Below are 14,784 nucleotides of genomic sequence, written 5' to 3' on the forward strand. Positions count from 1 at the left end.
TCCACCACACACATTTACTCCATAATGCCGAAAGTTACCGCAAGTGGTGAACTTTAAGAGCCGAAAGTTATGTTTCGTCAGACGGTGAAAAAGAACAAGTTTTCACTAAACGTATACAAGTGAACGAATGCTTCAATGGCGTTTTCAAGTTGCACCCATTCAGGATTCCTTTTCTGAACATAAATCTCCACAAAGTGAAGATACCGTACAACAGATGATGATCCCTCCTAGTGTCACAGCTCACTGTGAACCGCTAGATGTATACGGGTTTTGAGTATGGAAAGGCTTTGTATGTACATTATCTGACATTGTTCGATTTTTGAATTCGGATTTTTTTGTTTTCGTTTTTTGAGCAGAGAAACGCCATTTTGCAAATTCAATCTCTGACATGACCTACCACCAACTGTCATCTCCTCATTTTTGTCCCATGTGGCAATACGCTTGGTACAAAAGTCAATTCTTGTCCGAAAACCCGACAGCCTTGATCATTCTGTGCAATATTGTTTTGGTAGCAGTGACTTAAAATGTTTCACCTGTCCTTATCCTCGCTTCGTTAGGTATGTGGTTGGCGTAGAACAGCTTTGTGCTTTCAACATTTCTAGCACGAGCATCATTGTTGCATATGAGCCCATTGCTGAAAGAACCGTCGCACGGCTATATAGGGCCAGCTGCGAGAGGAAAAAAGGTGCATCTATCTTTGTAATATAGCTAGCCTCATGTCCGTGGCTTGTTACTCACAGCAGGAGCGAGATCGGAACATTTCGGAAAACCTCGGGAAATTAATAATACAATTCTGGCTAATAACCCTGATTGGGAGAGATTTCGGACTGTAATTAGTGAAGAAGTAATTCATTAAGAATTTTGGAATCATATATATTTAATTATGCCCAGATAGAGGATTGCGTGTCTATCGACAGAGTGGAATTGACACGTGTCGAGCCATCCAACCAAATACGCAGGAATATCATCCACGGAATTAATTAATTAATTTGTCCTGTGCAAGAAGCAGGAGAAATCAACGAATAACACCATTGTGATCGGAAAAATAGACGGAATGTCTGGTATGAGTCTGAGATAAATCGGTCCAGCGGTTAACGGTTGGAATGAATGCACAATAATAGATAACGCGTTGTACCGCATCCCTAGAGTGCGTAAAAATACCCATTTTCAAAACGAGACTCACGGAGGACGAGCTTGGCAGCCACAGCGGGAGGACGTACGTGTTTCCAGATGACTCATCTTTCCTCGCCAGATGATCTGTACTTTCCAAGTACTAGTCAGGCAGTTGTACTTGTTGGTACACTTTCGAAAGAGCTTTCGTCTGAGCTGAAGCGCTTCTCAGTGCTCGCATTCTCGTCAGGATTTTTATTTCAGGAGGACCAGGATGATCACGGCGTACAACAGCGAGCGCGGCCAGGTCAAGTGGACGGCGGACGAAAGAGGCTTCGGGAACTTAGTCCGAGACCTCTTTAGCCGAGTGCCACCAGCGCCGGAAGACGGCACGGAACTGGAGACACCGCCCCGTGCTGGAGCGGGAGGCGCCCGAGATCGAGGTGGGGACGGAGCCGTACAGGGACGGGTGTGACCCCCCTAACGGCTTCTTCTTCTCTGAGGGCTACACGGAGCCGGAGTGCGAGGCGCCGCTTGTCTACTACAGGCCGGGGCGATCTGTACCTTCTTAGCGGGGCGTAGTCCTGGACAGAAGGCGGCGCCCTTGCCACGGAGGCAAGATCATTTCGACGACCATGTCCTTGGAGAGCTTTCTACCAGAAGGCCTCTTCATCAGACATCACGACCAGGAGCGGATGCGCGACGTGGAGAACGAGCTCTCTGCTCTGTTTCAGGTCGTCCGACTACCAGGGAGGGTCGGCGTGCCAGGGACGAACGCCGGTGCCCTCAGGAGGAGGGCCGGGACGAAGAGCAGGGAGGACAAATATCCCAGACGCAGACCAAATATACCAGGAAGGGCCTACCACCAGGGCGCAATCTAGGAAGGAGCTCCGGACGGTGGACGGCAGCCTGGCAGTAGAAAAGGACGCCCCCTGGCGTTCGGGGGCTGCTACATAGGCCCGGCCTGCCAGCGAGTCTATCATGTTGCAGACATCGATGTGCTGCCCACAGGACAGGGAACGCAATCAGGTGTCGGCAACGACCAACGCCACCGCCGTCAGCCAGGAGGAGGGTGACGCCGACGCTGCAGAGGGGTAACCCTTCTACCCCAGGGTCACCAGGCCGGAAGTGGGGCCACCAGGACGAGGCCTCTTCCGCAGCCGAGAAGAGACCGCCCCAGCCAGGAAGCAGGCGCCGCCCCCACCAGGAATAGGAAGACGTCACTGACTCATCAGGAGAAGGTCACCCAGCCGCAGCCCAGGACTACTCCTAGGAGAGCAGTCGACCGAGGTACCAATCAGGAGAGGACCTCAGCAGCTCTTGCAGTGTTTCCGCTGCCTGAGGTCTAGCCACCGTCAGGAGCATTGTGGGCTCGTAGTGAGATGCAAACGTTGTAGGGGTGATCACCACTACACGATCTGCGCGACACTTAAAGAGGCGCCAACTGCACAGGGGGCCACCCGGCCTCTCATCGCAGTTGCCCTGTGCAATGGGCCATGGCACGGATAGAGAAGAAGGAGGCCCGGCGTCATGACCCACCCCCATCCAGGAGACCCCCGCCCCGCCGGACTTGACCTCATTCTTCGGGATCGGAGACTGGGTGCGAGGGACCCCAAGGTGGCGGCGCTGTGTGGCGGGCCTTAGTGGTTCTTGACGCATGGCTCCGCAACCAGCAAGGCCCGCGCTAGTCATGGCAATGCCCAGACGGACTGATCCCCTGATAACTGGACTGGCGAGATTATGGCTCATGGCTGGTGCATGATATCTTTTCTCACCTAAGATAAACACCTGGACCTATCCAGAAACCACATCCTTAAAGAGGCGCCAACTGCACAGGGGGCCACCCGGCCTCTCATCGCAGTTGCCCTGTGCAATGGGCCATGGCACGGACAGAGAAGAAGGAGGCCCGGCGTCATGACCCACCCCCATCCAGGAGAACCCCGCCCCGCCGGACTTGACCTCATTCTCCTCAACATTTGTCAGGTTTTACATGTAGGCTCTTTCTTTTTCCGCCTATGTGATTTTCCCCTGATTCTGAATACTACGCCTCAACACCACCTTACCAACACAAACCTGGCCTGGTAATGCATCTGGCGTGCAAATAGGCAGGTACTCCTGTAGTACCTTTCCCACTTCTCTCTGCTATCTCTTTTCTCTTTAGAAATAATAGCATGTCGGATGCAATGTAGATTAGTGTCGATTGCCATGCGGGGGAAGTGAGTTTCGGCCCTCCCCGCCGAATACAAAAGAAAAATAGAGACTCACTCACTTGTCATCGTTCTGAGAGGACAAACCTCTGTCGACATCAAGAAGAGGACTAAACGAAATTTAAGTTTTAGAAGCTAGACCTGGAAATCTCAAAAGCCATTTGGCTTGAGAGATAGGAAATGTGTAAAGTGTTAATGAGGAACAGAGACGACTCTGATTTTAAAATATTTTAGTTATGGCAATTTATTCATCCTGGTAGGTGGAACAACTTGTCCTACAGAGCCTATCACTTTCAAAAATCTCTCCACCATACAGAATGTAGAGTCCCATTTTGTTTTGATATTAAGAATGATTTTCAACAACGTCCCCTCAGATTTAAGGAGTGTGGAAACAGATATGTAGGGCCTACCTTTACGTGATAAGGAAGGGCAAGACCCATTATATTATAACAAAGAAATGCAGAGATTAAGAAGGAGGTGCAGATTAGAAAGAAATAGAGTTGCGGGAGTAAGGAGAGACTGAAGGAGCAACAAGATGTTTTACGTCGCACCGAGACAGTTAGGTCTAATGCAACGAAGGGATAGAAAAGGATTAAGAGTGGGAAGGAAGCGGTGTGAAAATGGGAAAGTACGGAAAACCATATTCAGGGCTGTCGACAGTGAGGTTCGAGCCACTATCTCCCGAATGCAAGCGCACAGCTGCGCTCCCCTAACCGCACAGCCAACTCGCTGGGAGTGAAATTTTACAGCCTTGTCTAACTCCTGTAACTACCTTGAAACAAGAAATCATTTTACCATCAATTTTCACTGTAGCCTAATTGTCAACATAAATCCCTTTGATTGCTTGTAATAATTTGCCCGTAATCATACAATCCCTCAGTATGGCTAACATCGTTTCCCACTGTACTCTGATACTGAAAATCTGATCTTGACAGCTCCTCTGTGATCTGAAACCACACTGGTTTTCATCCAACTTATTCGCAGCCATTGATCGCACTCTTCTTTCGAAAATGCCTAGGAACTCTTTACCCGGTAGTGTGATCAATGGGGAACTTGTTGAAATCCTTCCTGTTCCTTTCCTTATAGATCGATGCAATTACTGCTTCCGTCCACTCAGAAGGTACCTTACTAATGTTCCACGCTAATCTTATTACTTTGTGAAGCCATTCCATCCCTGCCTTCACTCTATATTTCACCATATTAGGCCTAATTTCATTTATTCCTGCTGCTTAGTGTAATATTATTGTCCTCCTTCCCCTGAGCTGGATTGTTTGCTACGTCAACAAAAGTGTTCCCTTTTACGTTGAGAAGATTTTCAAAATATTTCTTCCACCTGCCCAGTGATTCTACCATGCGGTCATCTTTTAGGGAGCTGAGGAAATAAATCCGTGGACATCGGCTTGCATCGGTCGACATGCGATAGTGGGTACAGTGTAGCCCTCAGAACCACCCAGCACCTGCTTACACACTCTATCTCATTGGTCACATACATCAGACACGTTAACGTATGCACACGTTTGAAGAGTGAGGGGAGGTGGAGAAAATGGAAGTGCGAGGATATCTAGCATGAACGAAACACATGCGGAGGGGAATGCACTTGCTTCACCGCCTGCCCACACGTCCCACTGGCTCGACAATGAAGGGAGAGGGGAAGTAAGGGAGGAACCACACGCCCAAGGCAACAGACGTAATGTGTACGTATGTCAACTCATTGAGGGTCAAATTTTCCAGGTTCTTTGTAATTCTTATGAGCGAGGTCTGGCTGAAATGTTAGCGGTCTCGACTATGACTTCATTATCAAATGGCATCGCGCTCAACCACTGTAAGAAAGAATGACCCTTATTTTCATCAATATAGGCCGTGTTAAATACTACTACTACTACTACTACTGCTACTAATAATAATAATAATAATAATAATAATAATAATAATTGTTATCCTCAAAACCAAAGTAAAAAGAACCTGGAATTAAATAATTATGTTTATAATCATAATTAATAATGATAATTATCAGAGATGCAAGGGCGTTTGGAATAGCGTTCCTATGAAGTTATTGTCAGCTCTCATCAAACAATTAAGTGCTATATATTGGGGTGGGATTACATCGTGCGCACTTTATCGCAATTAAATTACAGTTAATTAGTTGTTTTCCTTGATTAGGAAAAGCTATAGCCAATATGTTTAACCATAGAAACATCTTAATCAGTTCCCGAAAAAAATGGAGTTGGGGTGACCTGTGAGTGCGCCAAATCGACAGCCACACCTCCTGGAAGCCGAACACAAGTGACGTTGCCTTGGTTACTCCTCCTTCATCCTCAGGGTTGGCCAAAATTTTCGTCCAGACGTTACCTGTTTCCTTTTCCACCCAGAATTCTTGTGATCGCAATTGTACCTACAGCAAGTATTTTGTGTATATTGAAGAGCCTAGCTGTCTTTCAGGGGACAAACATACAACTTCCGAGCCACTTTCCGCTTATATTCAGGCAGTCTGTTTTACTCGGGATGCAGGAGTAATCCCATATATCGGAGATTAGTGGCAGCAGAGGAGACAGATCACATCACAACAAACAATGGTCAATCTAATGTTTTAGTTGATCAATTTTATAAGCTTTCGATATTGTAGGCCTTTTTATTTAGTTTTCTTCCGACTCTGTGATATTAGAGCATCTAACGTAAATGGAGTCCTTCCTTTTTTCCATTACTCCATCTTGTTCTTCAAGCGATCGTTCCTAGACGACTTTTTCTCATTTTACCTTGTCGATGAGGACCGACGACCACACGGTTATACGATATTTCAATTTTAGCAATGCTCGGCGTTGATGTGGATTAAGCAAAAAAGTTCAAATTCATGAATCTGTTATCATAGACGGTATAGTAAAACTGTTTAAGACATAAATGATCGGAAATTTTATTCTCTAAAACTTTTATTAGGTAATATTTTTCAATAGGACCAATAACATGGGTATTTAAAAATTAAATTTAAGGGCCTTTCCCTAAACTACCATTTCATCCAGAGTGAATAAAATCATTTATTGCCTGGACTGCATTGCCTTATTCCATGGGTTCACATATCGATTTTCATTCAGTTCTGTTCGCCTATTTTCTCGTGTTTCGGCCATGGCATGGACTTGGCAACAAAATCGAAATTCATGAAGAATCTCTGTTATTATAGCTGGTATGGTAAAAATGTATCAGACATAAATGATCGGAAATTTAATTCTATATACAGTACATTAAGTTACGTAGTATTTATTGATAGGACCACTAATAACATACATTTTTGATAATTACAGTTTATGCCACTCCCTAAACTACCATTTCACTCAGCGTGAACGAAATTATTTATAGGCTAGATTGTAGTGTCATATTTCCTAAATTTATATACCACATTTCATTAAATGTCTGACTCGCTGGCTGAACGGTCAGCGTACTGGCCTTCGGTTCAGAGGGTCCCGGGTTCGATCCCCGGCCGGGTCGGGGATTTTAACCTTAATTGGTTAATTCCAATGCCACGGGGGCTGGGTGTATATGTTGTCTTCATCATCATTTCATCCTCATCATGACGCGCAGGTCGCCTACGGGAGTCAAATAGAAAGACCTGCACCTGGCGAGCCGAACCCGTCCTGGGATATCCCGGCACTAAAAGCCATATGACATTTCATTTCATTTCATTAAATGCGTTTCATACATACATCATACATACGGACAGATATGATGGAAAATGAAAAAGTGCATTTCCTTGTTACTGTGGACACGATAGATGCGGAAATACCACTCTTTTTAAATTCTGAGCAATGTACAGACAAAACAGATTGCATCCATTGCAGCTGTGTTAATAGACTTTATAAATTATTTTTGAAGGACCCAAGTTAGTTTTCCGCAGGCGCGTCCGTACCACATTCGTCACACCTCTGAGCGTAAGTCGTGCTCGGTAATCGCTGCTCAGTTATTTCCAGGTGAGTGCACTCAGAAACATACGTTTGTCATTAATACGTCATCACTCAGCAGCTGATGTCACACATAACAAGGAGAAACAACTGATCACAGATAGCAGATGATAGCCCTAGGCAACGTGGGAATATTAGCACGTCATCTGCAGGACAGTAAATGACAGTGCCTGCTTTCTCGAGCTGGTTTGCGGTAATCCGAACATCCCTGTGGACAATGTGTTAAAGTAGCGTGAGAAGTATGTAGAACGGTTACGAAGTATATGTGTGTGGTCCCATGGTGTAATGGTTAGCACTCTGGACTTTGAATCCAGCGATCCGAGTTCAAATCTCGGTGGGACCTGGTACGAATTTTTATTTAACAATTGTGTGAGCCATATCACGCGTGTGGCCCAACTATATGTGTCCAAACTAAATTGCGGGGATTGTAACAATAAGGGGGAAAAAAAGTTGATGGTCATTGATTCGTACCATAAAGACAAACATAGTATTCGCACCATCTCTGAATAAACCGTAATGACCTGTTTAGAGGAATAATAGTAGAGATAAAAGTCCTCCTCTGTGGAGTAGTGGTTAGTGTGATTATCTGCCTCCCACCCCCCGAGGTGCGGGTTCGATTCCCGGCTCTGCCACAACATTTGAAAAGTAGTACGGGGACTGGAACGTGGTCCACTCAGACTGGGGAGGTCAACTGAGTAGATCGGGGTTCGATTCTCACCTCATCCATTCTCGAAGTGGTTTTCACTTCTTCTCCAGGCAAATGTTGGGATGGTGAGGCCTCCTGGGCGAGGTACTGGTCCTCCATTCCTGTTCTATCCCCCCGATCCAAAGTGTCACGCTCCAGGACAGTGCGCTGAGGCCGAGGGAAAACGGGTCCGCCTCTGAGGTGTAGTGGTTAGTGTGATTAGCAGCCACCCCCCGGAGGCCCGGGTTCGACTCCCGGCTCTGCCAAGAAATTTGAAAACTGGTACGAGGGCTGGAACGGGGTCCACTCAGCATCGGGAGGTCATCTGAGTAGAGGAGGGTTCGATTCCCACCTCAGTCATCCTGGAAGTGGTTTTCCGTGGTTTCCCACTTCTCTTCCAGGCAAATGCCGGGATGGTACCTAACCTAAGGCCACGGCCGCTTATTTCTCTCTTCCTTGTCTATCCCTTCCAATCGTCCCATCCTCCGCAAGGTCCCTGTTCATCATAGCAGGTGAAGCCACCTGGGCGAGGTACTGGTCATCCTCCCCATTTGTATCCCAACCCAGAGTTTGAAGCTCCAGGACATTGCCTTTGAGGCGGTAGAGGTGGGATCTCTCGCTGAGTCTGAGGGTAAACAGATAAAGAAGAAGAAGAAGTAGAGTGTAGACGGATTAAGAAAGAAGTTAGCAAACATAAATTTGCACAGAAGCCTAAAGAAAACACACAGGATGGACAGAAGGACTGAGATAGGAGCACAGTGAACGAATGGGAAGATATTGGGAAAGAAAGAAGAAACATTGTGCTAAATAATGTTAAATACGCTACTTACTTGGGCATAACGAATTAATAATAATAATAATAATAATAATAATAATAATAATAATAATAATAATAATAATAATAATAATAATAATAATAATAATAATCCTATTTACTTTACGTTTTTATTACTACCTTTGCTGATTTCGGCGACGCTGACGTGACCGGAATTGCATCCCGCACGAGTTCTTTCACGTACCTGTGGTGGTGCTCCATCAAATATCATCAGACTGACCCCTGAATCGAACCTACCAACGAAACTGGGACTCAGAAGCAAAACAGATTAACTTCGTAAACGTGAATATATATATCATCATCATCATCATCTGTTTACCCTCCAGGGTCGGCTTTTCCCTCGGACACGGCGAGGGATCCCACCTCTACCGCCTCAAGGGCAGTGTCCTGGAGCTTCAGACTCTTGGTCGGGGATACAACTGGGGAGAATGACCAGTACCTCGCCCAGGCGGACTCACCTGCTATGCTGAACAGGGGCCTTGTGGAGGGATGGGAAGATTGGAAGGGATAAGCAAGGAAGAGGGAAGGAAGCGGCCGTGGCCTTATGGTAGGTACCATCCCGGCATTCGCCTGGAGGAGAAGTGGGAAACCACGGAAAACCACTTCGAGGATGGCTGAGGTGGGAATCGAACCCACCTCTACTCAGTTGACCTCCCGAGGCTGAGTGGACCCCGTTCCAGCCCTCATACCACTTTTCAAATTTCGTGGCAGAGCCGGGAATCGAACCCGGGCCTCCGGGGGTGGCAGCTAATCACGCTAACCACTACACCACAGAGGCGGACGAATATATATATACTTTTTAATATTTTTTTTTCCAAAGATGAAGGTTTCTTCTTAAGCGATGACCTACGTTTTTGTATATTTTAAAGTTCCCTGAAAGTTGTGATAGTACATGTATTACACCCTCGCACCGTATTTAGAAGTGAGAGATATTATTGTTATTATTAGATTTATTATTATTATCATCCTTATTGTTATTTCACTTGTAGATTTATTCCTAATATTTCAAGCTGGAAGGTTTCCATATGTGATATGAGCAATTTGTTTTGTACAAACGGATGGGAAAACTGTTATTTTCAACTTGGAAAATTTGTATGAGTCATGTGTGTAGCCCAGAGTCTGATGAGATGGCCTTGTTGATGTTGTAGTCGGAAAGTTCCGATAACTCATGTGAAACACTCCAGAGTCTGTTGATGTTGTTATTGTCATGGGATCCGGAAGAGGTTCAGGGCGTGGTCTCGACAAGAGGATCTACTCGTGATTGGCTGGCCAGGATCAATATCGAGGTATCACGTGAGGGAAGGAGGAAGATGAGGTCTATATTGTCATGTGATCATACGGCGAGGAAGACTTACAACTTCTGGTACTGGACTGGACTTCAAACTTTGTGGAACGTGGTCTTTTATGTTTGTGAAGTGTGGTACTAACCTACAATTGTGGAGTGCTTTGGCACCTGGTATTGTATCACTTATGGCGGCTTGGTATTATATGCTTGTGAAAGCTGTGGGGTGCCGTATTTCGACTTTCCATAGTTTATGTTTTGGAACGACAAGCGTATGTTGCTCAAGTGAATGTATCTTTAAACCAAGTGTTAGAGTCGGTGAACCCAGTATTATAAAGGTACAGTATCTGTGTGATATTTAAGTGACAATTATGCAAATATGCAAGTCCTGTTGATACAGAGACAGTGAAGAGTACTTATATATATATATATATATATATATATATATATATATATATATATATGTGTGTGCATTGTTCAACGGACTAACTGCAGATGGCACCCGGCCCCGCGGTGTAGGGGGCAACGCGTCCGCCTGTTACCCGGCGGCCCCGGATTCGATTTCCGGCCAGGTGAGGGTTTTTTAATTGCAATGATTAATATCCCTGGCCTGGGGGCTGGGTGTTTCTGACATCCTTAATCTTCATTTCCTCACACACAACATTCCACAATACCGCCATTCCAATTACACGCAGGTTCATACAATATGGTGCCAGTAGGGGCAAAAGATCCACATGGGTCGACGCCCCGAAAAAATAGCATTAAAAAACTGCAAATGTTAGCTTGGTCCTTGCTTTTCGTTTCCCACTGGTTTCGTTGTTGTTGTTGTTGTAAGTATGGAGTCTTCCAGCGATATTCTGTGAGTGTATTTATGTACACTGACTTAGCAAATGTCACGGGATAGTCACCTAATAGCGTGTGGGGCTTCCTCTGGCCCTGCGAACTGCAGTGAGACACCCTGGAAGTGAGTCGACAAGTCCCTGGTAGTGCTCTGGACACAGCTGACACCAAATCGTTTGCAGAGCGGCCGCCAATGCTGGTCTGTTCGTGGGTGCAGGATCCATGGCACGGAGCCTGCATTCCAGGACATCCCAGATATGCTCGATAGGGTTCATATCCGCGCTCCTGGGTGGCCATGGGAGTCGTTGGACCTCCGCTGCATTGTTCCTGGAACCATTCCCGGGCGACGTGGGAGCGATGTGGCGGCGCGTTATAATCTTGAAACACAGCAGAACCGTCTGGGCGCTGGAAGGCCAAAAATGGGTGGAGATGGTCTTCGAGCAGTTCAACATACCGCGTACCATTCAAAGTCTCTTTCAGAACAACTAGGGGGTCCATTCCATACCAGGAAAATGCACCCCAGACCATAACAGAGATACCAGCGCCCTGGACCACACCTTCCAGGCAGGCGGGATCCATCGCTTCATGGGGTCTGCGCCATACACGGTGCCTCCCATCGGCATGGTGCAGTTGAAATCGTGATTCGTCCGACCATATCACGTTACGCCATTGTTCCAGTGTCCATCCCTGGTGACTGGCGACAAATGCGCCTCGTTGTGCCCGATGACGTTGGGTTAACAGTGGCACCCGTGTGCGGCGCCGGCTCCCATACCCCATAGAACCCATGTTCCTACGGATTGTCCACTGGGAGACGTGTCTAGCACGGCCTGTGTTGAATTGAGCCGTGATTTTTTGCAAGGTTGCCCGTCTGTCACTATTGACAACCCGTCTCAGATGTCGCCGGTCACGGTCATCGAGGGTGGCTGGACGGCCGGTCGTTCGTCTGTTGTGGACGGTGACACCCGCATTCAACCATTCACGATACATCCTGGACACGGTTGATCGTATGAATCCTAATTCCCGCACCACTTCCGAAATCGCAGTTCCTACCTACTTAGTCGTTTTCAGAAGGTTAGGTAAGGCCTGAAGCAGATGTACCAGCACGCAGCTATAGGCCTATGTACACGTCCGGGAAGAGAAATAGTTATCATGCTCTATCTAAATTTGAGGGATCCATTCTGGTGAACTCTGGCGCCCATACTACGGCCATTTCGATCAATTATTTTTATTAATTTAATTTATTTTAATAATTTATTCAGTTATTCATATATTTTGAATTAGGTTACAATTTACGCCCAAGCGTGAAGCAATTAAGTATTTTATTCTATTCATATTGCACCCATAAGCGAATTTGGCCTAATTTAATTCACAATTAAATTGAATATTTCACATATGAGATACCACAGTGAGGCTGTGAAACTAGCAGTCACAAAGGAACTTTCTGGCGCCAGTCAGACGGCGAGAGAATCCATGAAACTCTTCTCTTGGCACGACCAAATTGTAAACCATCCTTAGGATCCCTTCCAATAAATTTTATGACACCGCCTGGGAGTGGCGACTTGCTGTCCGTTCTCACCAGAAAAGCACGCGTTGAAGCCTGACCTACTTTGCTAGGACAATAGGGGGCCAACGACTATAACCGCCAATCCTTGGGAGGAAGCGGATGCACCCACGTTTGGAAGGGCGCGAAAGTCTCAGCCAATCAGAATATTCTAAATTTGAATGAGCCGTCAGACCGGGAAATCTACAATCAGTATCTCGCGATCTGAAGCCCGATGTGGTAGTGAAAAACAGTGTCCTGACTTCTTTATAATATTTGGTGAATTATCAGTACCAATCTGTGGTTAATCAGTGCCTAATTATTAAAATTCAACTTCACACGGAGGAGTAATAGGATCTAGAGGAAGGAGCTGTCATGGCAGGATGAGGCCATCCACCGGAAGAAAATAACACCAGTGACGCGCGCAGTCGTGTGGATTATCCTATGATCATTTCCCGCGGCGCAATATCACATGTGAGTCGGACAAAATTTAGGAAGTTTTGCATATAAATTTTGAGAACCATAACCTACGGATGTACGAGAAAGCGCTCCCGAGGACTAGATTATTACGCCACATCCCTTCCACGGAACTATTTTCCAGGTGGTGGGAGGAATTTCTACAAAACCCAGCGACCACAGGGTCGAGCTCTCAGTCATTCTCAGTCGTTCTGAATTCTCAGTGTTTTCGAGCTCTCAGTGTTTTGAGTCATTCTCAGTGAATTTACGTTTGACAGAGTGACAGAGTGTATCAGCAAATGCATTTAGTCAGCTTTATTTTGGCTGGTAAGAAAGCGATTAGACACTTGTAGGCATTTTTAGAGAGCCTTGTATTATTTACTTGGGAGAATCGCATTTCAGAAAATGAACATTTTCACAGACTTTTACTGTAAATTCAGGGAGAGTAGGCAAGAATTACACTTTCAACTCAAATGAACTCACATTACTAGTCGAGGGAAACAAGCCCATGTTTTTCAGCATATTTACATAAAAACATTTCTAACCAGCGGGGAGTGTTACATGTGAGATCAGTATAAAATTTTCTCCACAACATAAACTGTATTTTAGCTTGTTTCTACCATTCTACAAACTGTTTGGCAAGCGAGATGTTTACGGGGAGAAACCAGTAAAGACAGACAGGAAGGTGATTGACTTTCTTCAATGGAGGCCGCAATAGTCAACCTTGAGGAGACAGTTATGTCCCAGTAGGGTGAATGTACTGTAAGCTGTAGTGTAAACAGAGCTGAGGGATCGGCGAGCAGGCCACCAGGTGATTTTGCAGGTAGAGAGCGAGGCGACCATCCTTCTACACCAGGCAGGAGTCTGCAGTGGCATTTTCTAACTTTCACTGGAGTGAGAGAAATACGAGTGTTTTATGCTAATATAAACGTGTGTCACGGCATGGCAAGAATGTGTCAAATTTGCGTGTGTAATAATCTGGAATACCACATCAGCTTGAAGATGGAATTCTAATTTCCACGATGACCGGGGCCGGTGGGTGAACTGACCTGCCTACACCATCACAGGTATGAGCATCATTATAATGTAAATAAATATGTAGGACCGTGGCAAAATCGATGATCAATGTAGTTTAGAGTACTAGGTAGGGTTGTAAATAATTCACAGTTTTATAATACTGCCAATAATAATAATAATAATAAATAATAAAAATAATAATAATAATAATAATAATAATAATAATAATAAAAATAATGTTTATGTTGCACTTTCAGATAGGCTTATTTTGTGCACTTTGTTTAAGGAGATGTTTGTTTGCGTGTATTTATGGCTGATTTTGTAGTATGTCACTTTGACAGTTAGCTTTGATATTTGATCTACGAGTGTAATGTCAGTTTATTATTATTATTCATCATGATTTTAGATCGGTGGTTTTGAGTCGATTTTGTTGGAGTTTTGATCTGGTGGACGCCGTCGCGATGATTTCTATGTTTATTTTGCTATTTCTGCGCATTTCAGCTTGTTTTATGTTGCGGAATCATCCTTCTGATGTCCGGTTTTGATTGTACTTACCCCGCGTATTTTTGCGACGATTTTTGGTAGACGCGAATATTTTATTTCTGTGTAATTGCGGTTGCGCAAGTTTCAACATTTGTGTTTTGAGAGGCAATCTCGTCATTCTTTGTTTTGATAGAAACGGTGAGCGCCATTGATGAGTCAGCTCTGTGATTTTTGTGATGTGTTAACAGTGAATGATCGAGAGATCGAGCTAGATGATTAATATCCCTGATGATCTACGTTGATGATGGAAATATGATATTGGGACCATGTCTTGATTTGTCGTAAGAAGCCGTAATGTGCACGACAGATATTTGTGCCCGCC

The 14,784-nt window shown here is 45.3% G+C and overlaps 1 protein-coding gene and 1 non-coding gene across 2 annotated transcripts in view; one reads left to right on the plus strand and one right to left on the minus strand.

Annotated features, from left to right (window-relative positions):
- LOC136865943 (luciferin 4-monooxygenase) overlaps positions 1–14,784 on the minus strand; it is a 181,575-nt gene that overhangs the window by 78,676 nt on the left and 88,115 nt on the right. The gene's annotated exons all lie outside the window — the stretch shown is intronic.
- Positions 7,536–7,607, plus strand: TRNAQ-UUG (transfer RNA glutamine (anticodon UUG)). Its single transcript has one exon. It is a non-coding gene; the product is annotated as a tRNA-Gln (tRNA).

This window comes from Anabrus simplex, chromosome 3 (genome assembly GCF_040414725.1).
Source record: "Anabrus simplex isolate iqAnaSimp1 chromosome 3, ASM4041472v1, whole genome shotgun sequence".
NCBI classification, from domain to species: domain Eukaryota; kingdom Metazoa; phylum Arthropoda; class Insecta; order Orthoptera; family Tettigoniidae; genus Anabrus; species Anabrus simplex.